Raw genomic sequence first — 12763 nt, forward strand, 5'->3', positions numbered from 1 at the left:
GTCACATCTTTGGAGTGGAGGCTACGACACACTTCAACATGAGTTTGTAATTATTTACGTATGCTTTGTATTGTTGAAAATATATATGTTATTTGAATATTTGTTTCATGATTAAACCATAATTTTGCAGGAAGTTACCGTGAAGCGCCTTCCGACACGTCGAGAGGAGAACTATGGGTACAAGCATAGACTTGTGGCCCTTTTGACCCAGCTGCAGGAGGAGGTAGAGTACGTCGGCTGGGAGTGTAGGTGGAGTGTGGTTTCTTGTGCACTCTTCCTTTGGGCATAGAGGGTTATTTTCTATTGCTACAGTACATGCAACATCAGTTCTCAATCCTCTATGCCCAAAAAAAATATTATAGGTTTGGTCGTCAGAATAGAATTCGGTACATGTGCCGTATGGACCTCGAAACAACCATCGGTATATGAGAACATTTTCGGCGCATATAACTACGTTTATTCCGGTGTATATAACAACGTTTATTCTGACGCATATAACAGTATTCCGATGGTCTTTACTGGTGCATATACCGATGCCACGATACCGGCATTTATTACAATGCTTATTCTAGGGAATTTTACTTTTAAAAGAAACTTTGTCTCGTTGGTAGCTGCACTGATTTTTGTGCAATGTGTTATAGTGAAAATTGAAACAAACTTAAAGTTACTAAAGTATTGTGATCATGTGGAGATGGAAAAGGAATTTGTGAAAATTTACATGCTAATTGCAACCCCTTGACATCTCCTCTTCCTCTTCAATAATTAGCACTCCGTTCCACTTTGCCTCTGAGATTGTCGCATCTAACCACGGCCCAGTTGGAAAGTCAGGTAATTTCTGAAGATGATCTGAAAAAGGAAGGTTTCTAGTGTCACGGTTGTGCTTGAATTGCAATCAATCTGTCAAGCATTGTTCCTTTCTCCTTCGTACCTGTCTAGCCACTTTTGCATGATGTTTGAGTTGAGAAGGAAAAATCTCATAACCTTTTCTCGCATTGTGATATCCATGCATCTTTCTAATTATGCCTTGTCCCTACGGTTTGTCCCCTGTAATCTTGATGTTGATGACTCAGTAGTCCACATTAGGGGCATGTCTAGATCAATTGAGCCCAAAAATTCACTGATGAAAACAAGGGACTCTTGTACAATCCAACCTTTGGCCATGCTACCCTCGGGGTGACCCCTTTGACAAACAAACCCCTTTAAAGTCTTCATGAATCTCTCCAAGAAGAACATCCACCTGCTATGGACTACCCCATCAGTTGCAACTTCATAGACCACATGCATAAGTAGATGCATTTGGATAGTAAGAATGTTTGTTGGAAAGGAATTCTCCACCATACACACTGCTTCAATAGCATTTAAGCGTATTGCATCAATGATGTCTTTTCTTATCTCTTTGTAATTGATCCAACGTACCAACTCACTCATTTTATAGATTATTTTTCTAATGTCATCTATTAGAAAATCCTTTATGAAAATTGGTAAGATAAACTATAAAAATCTGTGCCAATCATGGGACTTAAGACCACTAAGATTTTCATCTCTAGTAAAAGACGTTTTCAAATATTGCATGCACCCATTGGGAGTCTTGTATAAAGATATAGTTTTCTTCACTTGTTGCTCTTTTGTGCAACTCAAAACCCATGGACCTTTTGGTATAGAAAACTTTCCATTGGGTTTTAGTCGAGGTCACATCTCTGGCATTCAACCCACAGCCTATAGGTCATCTCTTTGGGCCTTGCTCTCCCTTTTTCCAGTGATGGTTTTCCATATGATCTCCCCCACATTCTTGAAGATGTGCATTGGGTCGAGCAGATGATTAATCAGTAGGTCACTCCAATACATGAGTAATTCATGGAAAATAGAAAGTCTTTTCATACCGGGTGGCATAAAATCTCCCCTCTCCAGCCACATCTTTCTCCAATCGCTGGCTTTCAGTGGATGCATGTCATGCTTGCTCATGTTTGGTCCACGTAGCTCATGTCCTTTAGGCAAAAATCTACCATGCTCCTTGTAAACTATCTTGCCAAATGATTAGAGCGGCAAACGTCAAGTCGAGGAACACATTTCGGACATGCATGAATGTCCGAGTAACTCACGCTTGAAAAATCATAAAATAAAAAATGAAAGCGTTCGCATAGACAAGAATAACATGTATGTGAGGGTTTCAAAGATACTTACCTGAACACTCACGGAAGCCTGACCACTTGTGCATGGTCCACATGAGAATGCCTTGCACATGTACATTTTTTCGTCCAATTGGTTGGGACATATCAACCACATCGATCCCTATCCACAAGATTTGGAGCTCTTCTATAAGTGGTGCTAGATAGATGTCCATGTTCTTTGCTTTGTACTTTCCTGGGACGATCAATGACAACAATAGATGGCCCTTCTTGATAGCTAGACATGGTGAAAGATTATAATTAACCAAGAAAATAGGCCATGTGCTCCATGACAAACTCCGTAATCCAAATGGGTTTACTCCATCCATTGCCAGATCAAAAACGAATACATCAAGGCTCATCCTTAAATGTAGGCCATCTTTCCTCTATGTGCTTCCATGCACGAGAGTCTGCAGGTAACCACAGCACATCATCTGTCAATCTAGTATTTGAGTGCCATGTCATCAAAGCGGCTACAGACTTGCACCTGAACATGCTCTTTGTTCTTGGAATGATAGGAAAGCGTCGAAGGACCTTTGCAAGGATAAATTTTCCTTGTGTGTCCTCCCTATACCTGTTTGATCCACAATTGGGACACTATTCCAAATTTTCATACTCATTGCAAAAGTGTATACAGTCATTAGGGCATGCATGTATTTTGTGATAATACAAGCCAAGTTAGTAAGAATCTTTTCAGCAGATGGATAGATAGGGGGCATGTGATTGCCTTCCGCCAAGATTTGCTCATTGAGAAACCTATTGTTACATCAACAAGTGAACACAACGATCATATTATTGAACTGTAATTTTCACTTTGGAATGCTTAGGATACAATGTATTTACCTAAAAAGCTATGTAACGGAGGCGCCAGACCACCTATAGACAGACTGCAAATTAAGCATTGCCAAAGCAGTGCAAAGAACTGATATTTTGCACCATTGAAAAGCGGTATATGTGCAAGAGTTTGCATCATCTCACCCTCTTTATCATTGCTATCATGACGTCAATATGGACGGGATGACTAAGGTGGTTGGTTCGTAGTGCTTCCTTGAATATTGTCGCCTTCTAGGTTTTCAATGATGGGATCCATGTCAAAGAACACGTCTATAGCATATGCTCCATCTCTACTTCTTGAAATGTGGCATCGAGTATTGGTGGGGTGGACTCAGTCGATGGTTGTTCGTTTGAAAACCGTCTTCTCTAGGATGAAGTTCGAGCAATTTCTACTTGTAGAGGTTGATCTATTGCCTCCGGACCATGATATCGATAACGTAGGTCTTGTAGTTTCTCTATGGAAAAGAGATCGTTATTGTGTATGTGTTGATTGTAGATTTTTCATTTTCAAAAGATCTGATGCTTGCAATGTGCACAAGGACATGCCATCCTATCGTCCATACTTTATCTACCAATGATGCAACAAATTAAAAAATCACTCTTGTTATAAGTAGACACCACTAACTACATGACAACCTCACATTCTCTAGCCATGTTTGATCCCCACACACCTCGGTCTAGAGGTGCACGTATATCAGGACCATCGGGTAATAATCTTGTCTTTATTGGTCAATGTCTATATATTAGGGTTTGACATATATCTTTTTCAAAATCTGTATATATATTTTAAGCCTATGTGCACTATTGAGGTTTGATTGCGTTATTTTTCTTTGTTTGTCGAAGCACTTTTGTGTTTTTTAAGTACACAAGTCACTTCTGAAGACTGTTTCTTCTGAAGCCCGTTTGCGGTTTTCCTACTATTTACGGCTAGCTCTAACAACATCACATTCTCTAGCCATGCCCGATCCCAGCACACCTCGGTCTAGAGGTGCATGAAGATCAGGACCACCGGGGTAATAATCTCATCTTTATTGGTCAATGCCTTTATCTTAGGGTTTGACAGACATCTTGCGTTTTTGAAGTTTCTGTGCGCAACTGAGATCCGCTTGTGTTATTTTACATCGTTTGACAAAGTCCTTTAGATTTTTTGAAGTACACAATTCACTTCTGAAGATTGTTGCATTTCTAAAGTCCGTTTGCGATTTTTCTACTATTTGCCGCTAGCTCTAACAACTTCACATTCTCTAGCCATGCCCAATCCACGCACACCTCGGTCTAGAGGTGCACGAAGATGAGGACCACCGGGTAATAATCTCGTCTTTATCGGTCAATGCCTATATATTAGGGTTTGACATATGTATTTTAATATGTTTGCATTTTTGAAGTCTGTGTGCGCTATTAATTAAGTCCAATTGCGTTAGTTTACTTCATTTGTCGAAGTCCTTTTGCGTTTTTGAAGTACACAAGTCACTTATGAATATTGTTGCATTTATGAAGTCAGTTTGCAATTTTTCTACTATTTGTTCGCCAGCTCTAACGACCTCACATTATCTAGCCACTCTCAATCCATGCACACCTCAGTCTAGAGGTGCATGAAGATCAGGACCGCCGGGTAATAATCTCATCTTTATTGGTCAATGCCTATATATTAGGGTTCGACATAAGTCTTTTTGAACGTTTATTTGCATTTTTTAAGTTTGTGTGCGTTATTGAAGTCCAATTGTGTTATTTCACTTCATTTATCAAAGTCTGTTTGCATTTTTGAAGTACACAAGTCACTTCTGAAGACTGTTGTGTTTCTGAAGGCTGTTTGCGGTTTTGCTACCATTTGCCCCTAGCTCTAACAACCTCACATTCTCTAGCCATGTCCGATCTCCGCACACCTTGGTCTAGAGGTGCACAGAGATCAGGACCATCGTATAATAATCTCGTCTTTATTGGTATATGCTTATATATTAGGGTTTGACATAAGTGTGTTTTTTAAATCTGTTTGCGTTTTTTAAGTCTGTGTGCCCGCTATTGAAGTCCGATTGTGTTATTTTACTTCATTTGTCGAAGTCCTTTTGTGGCTAGCATTGAGCGGCTAACACTAAGTGGCTGACCCTAAGCGTGTGACCTTCAACGGCCTAAATACGGAGTAGTTTTCATGAGCGGTAAGCGACTAAATACCTAAGCAGCCTACGAGTGAAAATCTCAACTCTGGTAAGTCGTAAGGTAGAGCAAGTGAGGAGGATGAGGGCAAGAGATAAAGAGAAGAAAGGAGCAAAATATGTAGGAGAAACCCGTTCATCAGTACATGTGCCGGTATCTGCGCCGATACAGCCATCGATATATGAACTGATATAGACATGGACATGGGCGCTAGTATGTGCAATGTTATATGCTTCGAAAATTTGAAAATTAATTCTTTTTTATACTTGATCTCCCTCCAGATTTACCTACACTTATACCGACGCCCGCCATTGACGTCAATAATTTGACGTTGAAATTTAAGCGATCTCTTGTAGTGTCCATGCCTTTCAAAATTACACATTGTTCACGATGCCACACATGCAATTTTTAGGGTCCCCCTCTTTTAGAGAGTTTCAACATGGTACGGGAGGAGACCCAATCATAGGCATAAAATATTGATGCTTCTCCTCTTTCACACGTTTCAAAATGCTATGCCCAAAGAGCTCAACTAGCACCAAGACACCTGCAAAAGCTTGTATACAAGGGAGCTGGTTCAATTGCCACCATTTTCAGGCACCCAAAAACCGGTCTTCTTTGAGCATTTCAAAACACCAGATACGGTGGAGGCTGAAAACATAGTGCATCTTCTTCTTTTCCTCTTTGCCAATAGTTTCTCCCCCTCAATCAAAGAGCGATGAGTTTTGATACCATGCCAAAGTCAACGATGTAGAAGTGTAGAGTTGGGGAGAGAATACATGAGAGAGATTTGGATAGAGCCAACCAACGTGGCAATGAATTAGATGACTATAAAAAGGGATTATAGATGAACTTTTATACTAACTTGGGCATCCTTAGGTACCCCCTCAATAAACTAACCAACCCTGTATCATGTGAAATAAGTAAAATAAACACATAAATACCAAGTAACAAATAGGATCCCATTGGGCATTCATATATTAGCTTTTATATAAAGCTTTTAAAATAAATTTTTTGACATAGATGCACAGATTTGTGTCTAAGTTTTAGTGAGTTATCAGCTTTGAAGCCACACTAAATTTGTAGCAATAAGAAACCTCCCACTAATTGATTAGTTGCATATATCTTCAAATGGTTGAAAGCATGCAATGGTGGTACAAAAAAAGGACCTTTTTTGTTTGTACCTAGTTGGTACTTCTACAAAAGGAAGAGGTTGTTTTGGAGGGAACCGTTTTCGGCCTCTAAAATTAAATGTTGTAGGAGGGAAGCTAGTAAAAATAAAAAATCTAGTGACCACTTCGTTCAAAGAGACATCGTGGGTGGGGCCTATGATGGATTGGAGTTTTTGCACGTTTGAACTCGTGTGACGTAGCGTGTGTGTCCTGCGTAGTACCAGTGTCTTTTTGTAGTGGTTCTCGACTGCGCAACGCTGTCACAAAGGTCTCAGGAATCACCTTCAGGATTCCCCTGTGCAGCTCCCGCGCTACAATGAGGATGCCCGCAAGGAAGTTTGTTGCTGCCAAGGGTTCACCCGACAAAGGCAAGAAGCCCAAGACAATGGATGCAACCTCCCCCCTCAAAGGCACAAAGTCTCCCTGAAGCATCAACACACCGAACACAAGGGCTAGCAAGGGGAGTATTTTTGTGGAGAAATCAGGAAAGTCTGCAGCACCTTTTGTCGAGGACGAGAATCGGTCTTCAACTAAAACAAGAGGTTGGTGTTTCTACACTGTCATGTCCTCTCATGTCCTGTTACACGATTTGATTTTGTTTCATGAGAGGTAGCTATGTCAAAGGTTGTAAGGTCATTGCATGCAAGTTTATGTATTGTTTTTTGCTCAAGAGCCTTGCATTATGCATTGATGAAAGCATATGTGCCTTGAACCAAACACAATTTCATGAAAAATTTCAACAATTGCACGAGTGTATTGTTTCATCTATGCATTGCATGTCAGTCAATGTTTTTCTTGCTCATGAGATTTGCATTTCTATCCTCTTTTTTGCATTGCATGCATTCATGATTCAAGCATATGTGCCTTCAGCCGAACACAATATTAGGAGATTTTTTGACAATTGTGAATGTATTGTTTCATCTATGCATCTATGCAGAAGGGTCTTCTTGTATCTCTATAATTATACCCTGTAGGACAAGAGGGTTTACTAAGAAAATGGGAAGTTTAGAGTAAAAAATATGGTACTGTACACTACCAAATTTGGTACTGTACAATGAACTTTGTATTGCCTCAAATTTAAGTACCAAATTATGCATTGGGAAGAACATCTATGTGACCAAAGGGTTGTTTAGGGTGTAGGGTTTAGTTTGACATTGCTGAAATGTTGCCAATAGAAGGTCATTTAGGAAACATGCTTAGGTATTTTGGACTGGTAGACAGAGGGCCTGTCTAACATTTGAGCTTTGTGTTTCCACATTGCAGGCAAAAACAAAATGGAAGAATACCCTATTTTGACCAAGTTCTGTTATACAGCCAAGGAGCTTCACAAAGAGTATGGTCTTAGCATGGAGGGGGTGCTTGCAAAGGATCTTAGGGATGAAGACCTCCCTCACCACAAGTGGATGATGGTGCTCAAGCAAAGCTACCAGAAGAATGCAAAGATCTACTTGAATCATGTGCACCCAAGACTCCTTGAAGATTTCAGGTTCCTCTTCCACAACGTATATCAAGCCCCTCCATCTTGTGGGGAAATCACTATGAAGTTTGCGCGCTGCTATGCTTTTGAGAGATGCCATGCGGCGACAAAGGACCCTACGCGCCATAAAGTTGCATGGGCAAGGTTTGGAGAGGCAATACTGAACATGTGTGCCAGCCGCTCGGGAGGGTTGGAGTGGAAGGTCGAAACTTGGCGAAGGGAAAATGATGCCTCCCACGACGGTTTAGGGTCATCTGTTAAGAAGCCCCGCCTTACGCAAAGTGGTAGTAACCTCTGTACAGAGTTAGACCCTCCACAGCCTCACGTAGAGTTGTCTAATTATGTTATAGAATTGGAAAGTATTGTTGAGAGAGTGCCTCAGAAAAGTGCAGCTGCATCAGACATGCTGAAAGAGCTAAAAGAATCTCTGCAACAAAACAAGGAGACATTGTTGAGAGCCTAGGGTTCCAATGTTGTTGTGAATCGGATAAAGGATGGCATAGAGAACTATGAAGTGCAGCTTGCAAAACTAAAGCAGGAAAACCCTTTCAATGATGAAGACCTCAAAGAGGTTGAGGCTGATCGGGGAGCCAGTCGACGCATACTTCGTCGACTTGGAAATAGTGAGGACATGATGAAGCTAGAGAAGGAGGTTCATCTACAACAAGTAATTCCTATCATGTCTTAAGAAAGTGGTTTTGATAGTGCATGTAGCTTTTTAGTATCTATAAATGCTGCTTTGCTAGTTTGACAGAGTTTAGTGGTTTTGCTTCTGTATGGCAGTTGCATATTCTAGGTAGATTGCTAGGTCGAGGTGGATTTTTTGAATTTTGTCTATGTTATTTTGCTACTTTTTGTCCACACTGGTATCTTTGGGGTTTTGTGGATATGCTTTCTTGTTTTGGTATCTTCTATCATGTTGTTTTTAGTAGTTTGGTAGTCTGATAAATCTGCTATTTTGGTAGTTTTGGTAGTTCTGGTTGTGTTTCTAGTACCACTAAACCCTTACAGGTAGCTTTTGATAGTTTTTGGTAATTCTTTGGTAGTTTCTGGAGTGGATCTAACAATATTCTTTGGTAGTTTTGGTTGCTTTTGGGTAGTTTATTGGTGGACTTGGGTGTATTCGTAATGCTTTTGGTACTAACTGGTAGCATTTGGTACTATTTTGGCACTTCCTTTGGTAGTTTATGGTTCTGGTAACGATACTACTTTGAATGTATTGGTACTTTTAGGGTTTTAGGGTAGCTTCGTACAATGCTTTTTTGGTGGCTGTTAGGATTTTTGGTACTAATTGGTAGTTCATGGTTATGATTTGGTACTAATTGGTAATGATTTGGTACTAATCGGTAGCTCTTGGTTATGATTTTTGGTACTAGTTGGTAGCTGATGGTTATGATTAGGTACTAATTAGTAGCTCATTTTTATGATTTAGTACTAATTGGTAGCTCATGGTTATGATTTGGTACTAATTGGTAGCTCCTGGTTATGATTTGGTACTAATTTTTCTAGTTACGGTTGTCTTCTTGCATTGATGACCTGCTAGTTTTTGGTACTAATTGGTAGTATGATGGCTTTGGTACTACCTGCTAGGTTCTGATACTAATTAGTAGTATGATGGCTTTGGTACTGTGTGCTAGTTCTTGGTACTAATTGGTAGTATGATGGCTTTGGTATTGTCTACTAGTTTTTGGTACTAATTGGTGATGGCCTTGGTATTGTCTGCTAGTTTTTGGTAGTAATTGGTAGTATAATGGCGTTGGTACTGTCTGCTACTTTTTGGTACTAATTGGTAGTATTATGGCTTTGGTACTGTCTGCTACATTTTGGTACTAATTGGTAGGATGAAGCTTTTGGTATTGTTTGATAGCTTTTGGGTTCTAATTTGGGACTGTTTGTATTGCTGTTGGTTGACAACAGGCCGAGTATGATGTGCTGGAGGCAACATGGAAGGAAGCACAAGGCCATGTCCTATTTATGAAGCAGATGATTGCTGATGTTCAGTGCGGGAAGAGACTTATGTTATATCCTAAGCCCCAGGTTGTTGATTTGGGGGAGATGGTCCATGTGTTTGGAATGTGTGTTGCATGCGGTGAGATCTTTGAGTATGCAGGAGTTGTAGGAACCTTTATGCTTGAGTGCCGATATCATTATCACCCCCTTTGCTTTAGTGCTTTGCTACTAAGCAGGGACCATTCTGCCAAACATGGTTGTAATATGGTGATCCCCGAGGTGGCAAAGTCTTGGGTCGGTGGGCATCGTGGTGTGTATAGTAAGTATGTGTGTGTTCTGCAAATCATATGCTAACCTGCACTGAATGTGAGGTTGTTTGTAAGTATGTGCTATCTTTCTCTGTTTTTGCAGAGGAAGAGGATGATGCAGCGGCTGGGCCTAGTGGGAAAAATGGACAGGCAGTCAAGGATGGACAAGATGCCACAAAATCTGTTGCAAGTCATGCATGGGAGGAGGGTGAGGATATTGCACAGATAAGGGATGTTCTCCAGGATTTAAAGCATGGTGGTGTGGAAGGGAAAGGGACTGAGAAGGGACAGCATTGTGATACCATGCAGGACAACAAAGAAAACAATTGACTGTGAGGAAAAAGATGCTAAAAGGAATAAAGAAAATGTTGGAGATAAAGTGCCTCACATAGTGGAACTAGATGGTGCAAGGGAAGAGGGCACTATGGGGGAGGAGGACAAGGAGGGGGTTGAGGGGGAGGCCAAGAGGGGGGTGGAAGCCAGGGATGACAAATGTGTAGAGGATGCCAAGAAAGGGGATGACGGGGAGGCCAGGAAGGGGGAAGAGGCAGAAAAGGAAAAGGCAGGCAATGCAATGAAGGGGGACAGGCCCGAGGATTCCAAGAAGAAAGTGGTAGTGGAGGATGAAAAAGTGGACAATACTGATGGGAGTGCGGATCCTGAAGCTGAAGATGCTGTGCAAAAGATGTCAGGTGATTCCACTGATTCGGTGATCCTGTCGAGGCTTTTTAGTCTGCAAAGAAAGAAGCGCAACTGCGCCCGTGACTAGTTTTCTCGTGCATGAAAGATGTAGCCCTTCTCATATGCTTATGTATTTTGCACAATGTGCTTTTCATTGTACCAATACAATCAACTTTTGGCCTTTGTATTTCATCAATTGTGTTTCAATGTAACTGTTCACTATGGTACAACACAGTTTTCCAATGTTACTGCTCACTATGGTACAATGCACTTTTCCAATGTTACACTGCTACAGTGCAATACAATACCCAATTTGGTATTGTATAGTACCAGATTTGGTACTGTATAGTACAATGCAGTTTTGCAATGTTACACAGCAGTTTGGTACAATGCAATTTTCCAATGTTACACTTCTACTGTGCAATATTGTACCACAATATGATACTGTATAGTACAAAGTAGTTTTCCAACGTTACACTTCTATTGGACAATATTGTACCACAATATGATATTGTATAGTACCCAATTTGGTACTTTGGTATTGTATAGTATCAACTTTGGTACAATACAGTATCAAGTTCTGTACAATACAATATCAATTTTTGTACTTCTTGTGTCATAGTGGTGCTCTATTTTTTATATAATGTTTTCATTGTATATTTGCCACCACTCATTTGGACTGTTGGTATTGTAGTAAGATCTTGGTGGCAAGATGAGACAGAACCAAACACAACACTTGCAGCTGATTTGGCTGCTAAACCTGGCCGGCTGATTGTGTTTGACCTTAATGGGGTCTTATTGACAAGCTACACAGAGCTGCCAAAAGGCCTTTGGGTTTTGGCAGATGAGAACCAACCACGGATCGTCCATCCCAATAGCTCGCTGGTTTGTTATGTAAGGCCAGATGATGACGAGTTCATACGAACTCTTAAGAAGAAAGCCAAGATAATTGTGTGGTCCTGTTGTAGAAGGCAAAACATGATGAATATGTTGAACGCTTGCTTCCCCCAGCATGTGAGGCAGAAGCATTTTGCAGGTAACAATGCAAGAGTGCTTTAGATGTTAAGCTAGTCAATCTTCTAACCGCCTTTATGGCATGGCAGATATACTATCACAAGAAGACTGTGAGACCTGGTGGAAGAGTATGGCGGAGGTGCCGCACATGCCCGACCTTGTGGCCAACAAGCCTGTTTTTTCAAAGAACCTACGGGCAGTGTGGGCAAGACATCCCAAATTTGATGCTAGCAACACAATACTGGTGAATGACTGCAGATACAAGTCGCTGAAAAAATACTATGAGAATTGTCTTGCCATTAGATCATATGAACCTCTGGTGGTTGAAAAAGATTACCCTTTTTACCTGATGGATCGTATTTTTCCCTGGTTGCAAGGATGGATACACAATCGGTACCCAACAACATACACTCGCAAAAACCCAATTTTTGACACACAAGATGATGTCTCTCCATACGTTGTTGATTACTTCGTACAGATGGAGGGGTACTCTTACAGATTAGATCCCCCTGACCTGGGAGATTCCTAAAGTGTTGTACTTGGTGAACTTGTGTATCATGTCACATAAAATATAATGGAGATTCCTGAACTTTTGTACTTGAACCAAATTTGTATCGTGTTGTGCACATATATAATGGAAACAAATTTTTTTCTACACTGTCTTGGAGCTTGAACTGTACTGTCTCTTTTTTGGTGTTGTCTAGTAGTTTCTAGTCTAAAAGCATCTTTTTCAAGATCCCTAACATTGGTGTTAATACAATGGTATCAGTAAGTACCAGTATTGTGTGTATCTAGGTGTTACACAGTACCCGGATTTGGTACTCACAGTACCAACTTTTGGTACTTCCAAAGTACCAAATTGTCTGTTTGGTACTTGAACTGTACTGTCTTTTTTTTAGTGTTGTCTAGTAGTTTCTAGTCTAAAAGCATCTTTTTTAAGATCCATGACATTGGTGTTAATACAATGGTATCAGTAGGTACCAGTATTGTGTATCTGGGTGTTACATAGTACCT

The sequence above is a fragment of the Adiantum capillus-veneris genome, chromosome 17 (genome assembly GCF_014529385.1).
Source record: "Adiantum capillus-veneris isolate H3 chromosome 17, ASM1452938v2, whole genome shotgun sequence".
NCBI classification, from domain to species: domain Eukaryota; kingdom Viridiplantae; phylum Streptophyta; class Polypodiopsida; order Polypodiales; family Pteridaceae; genus Adiantum; species Adiantum capillus-veneris.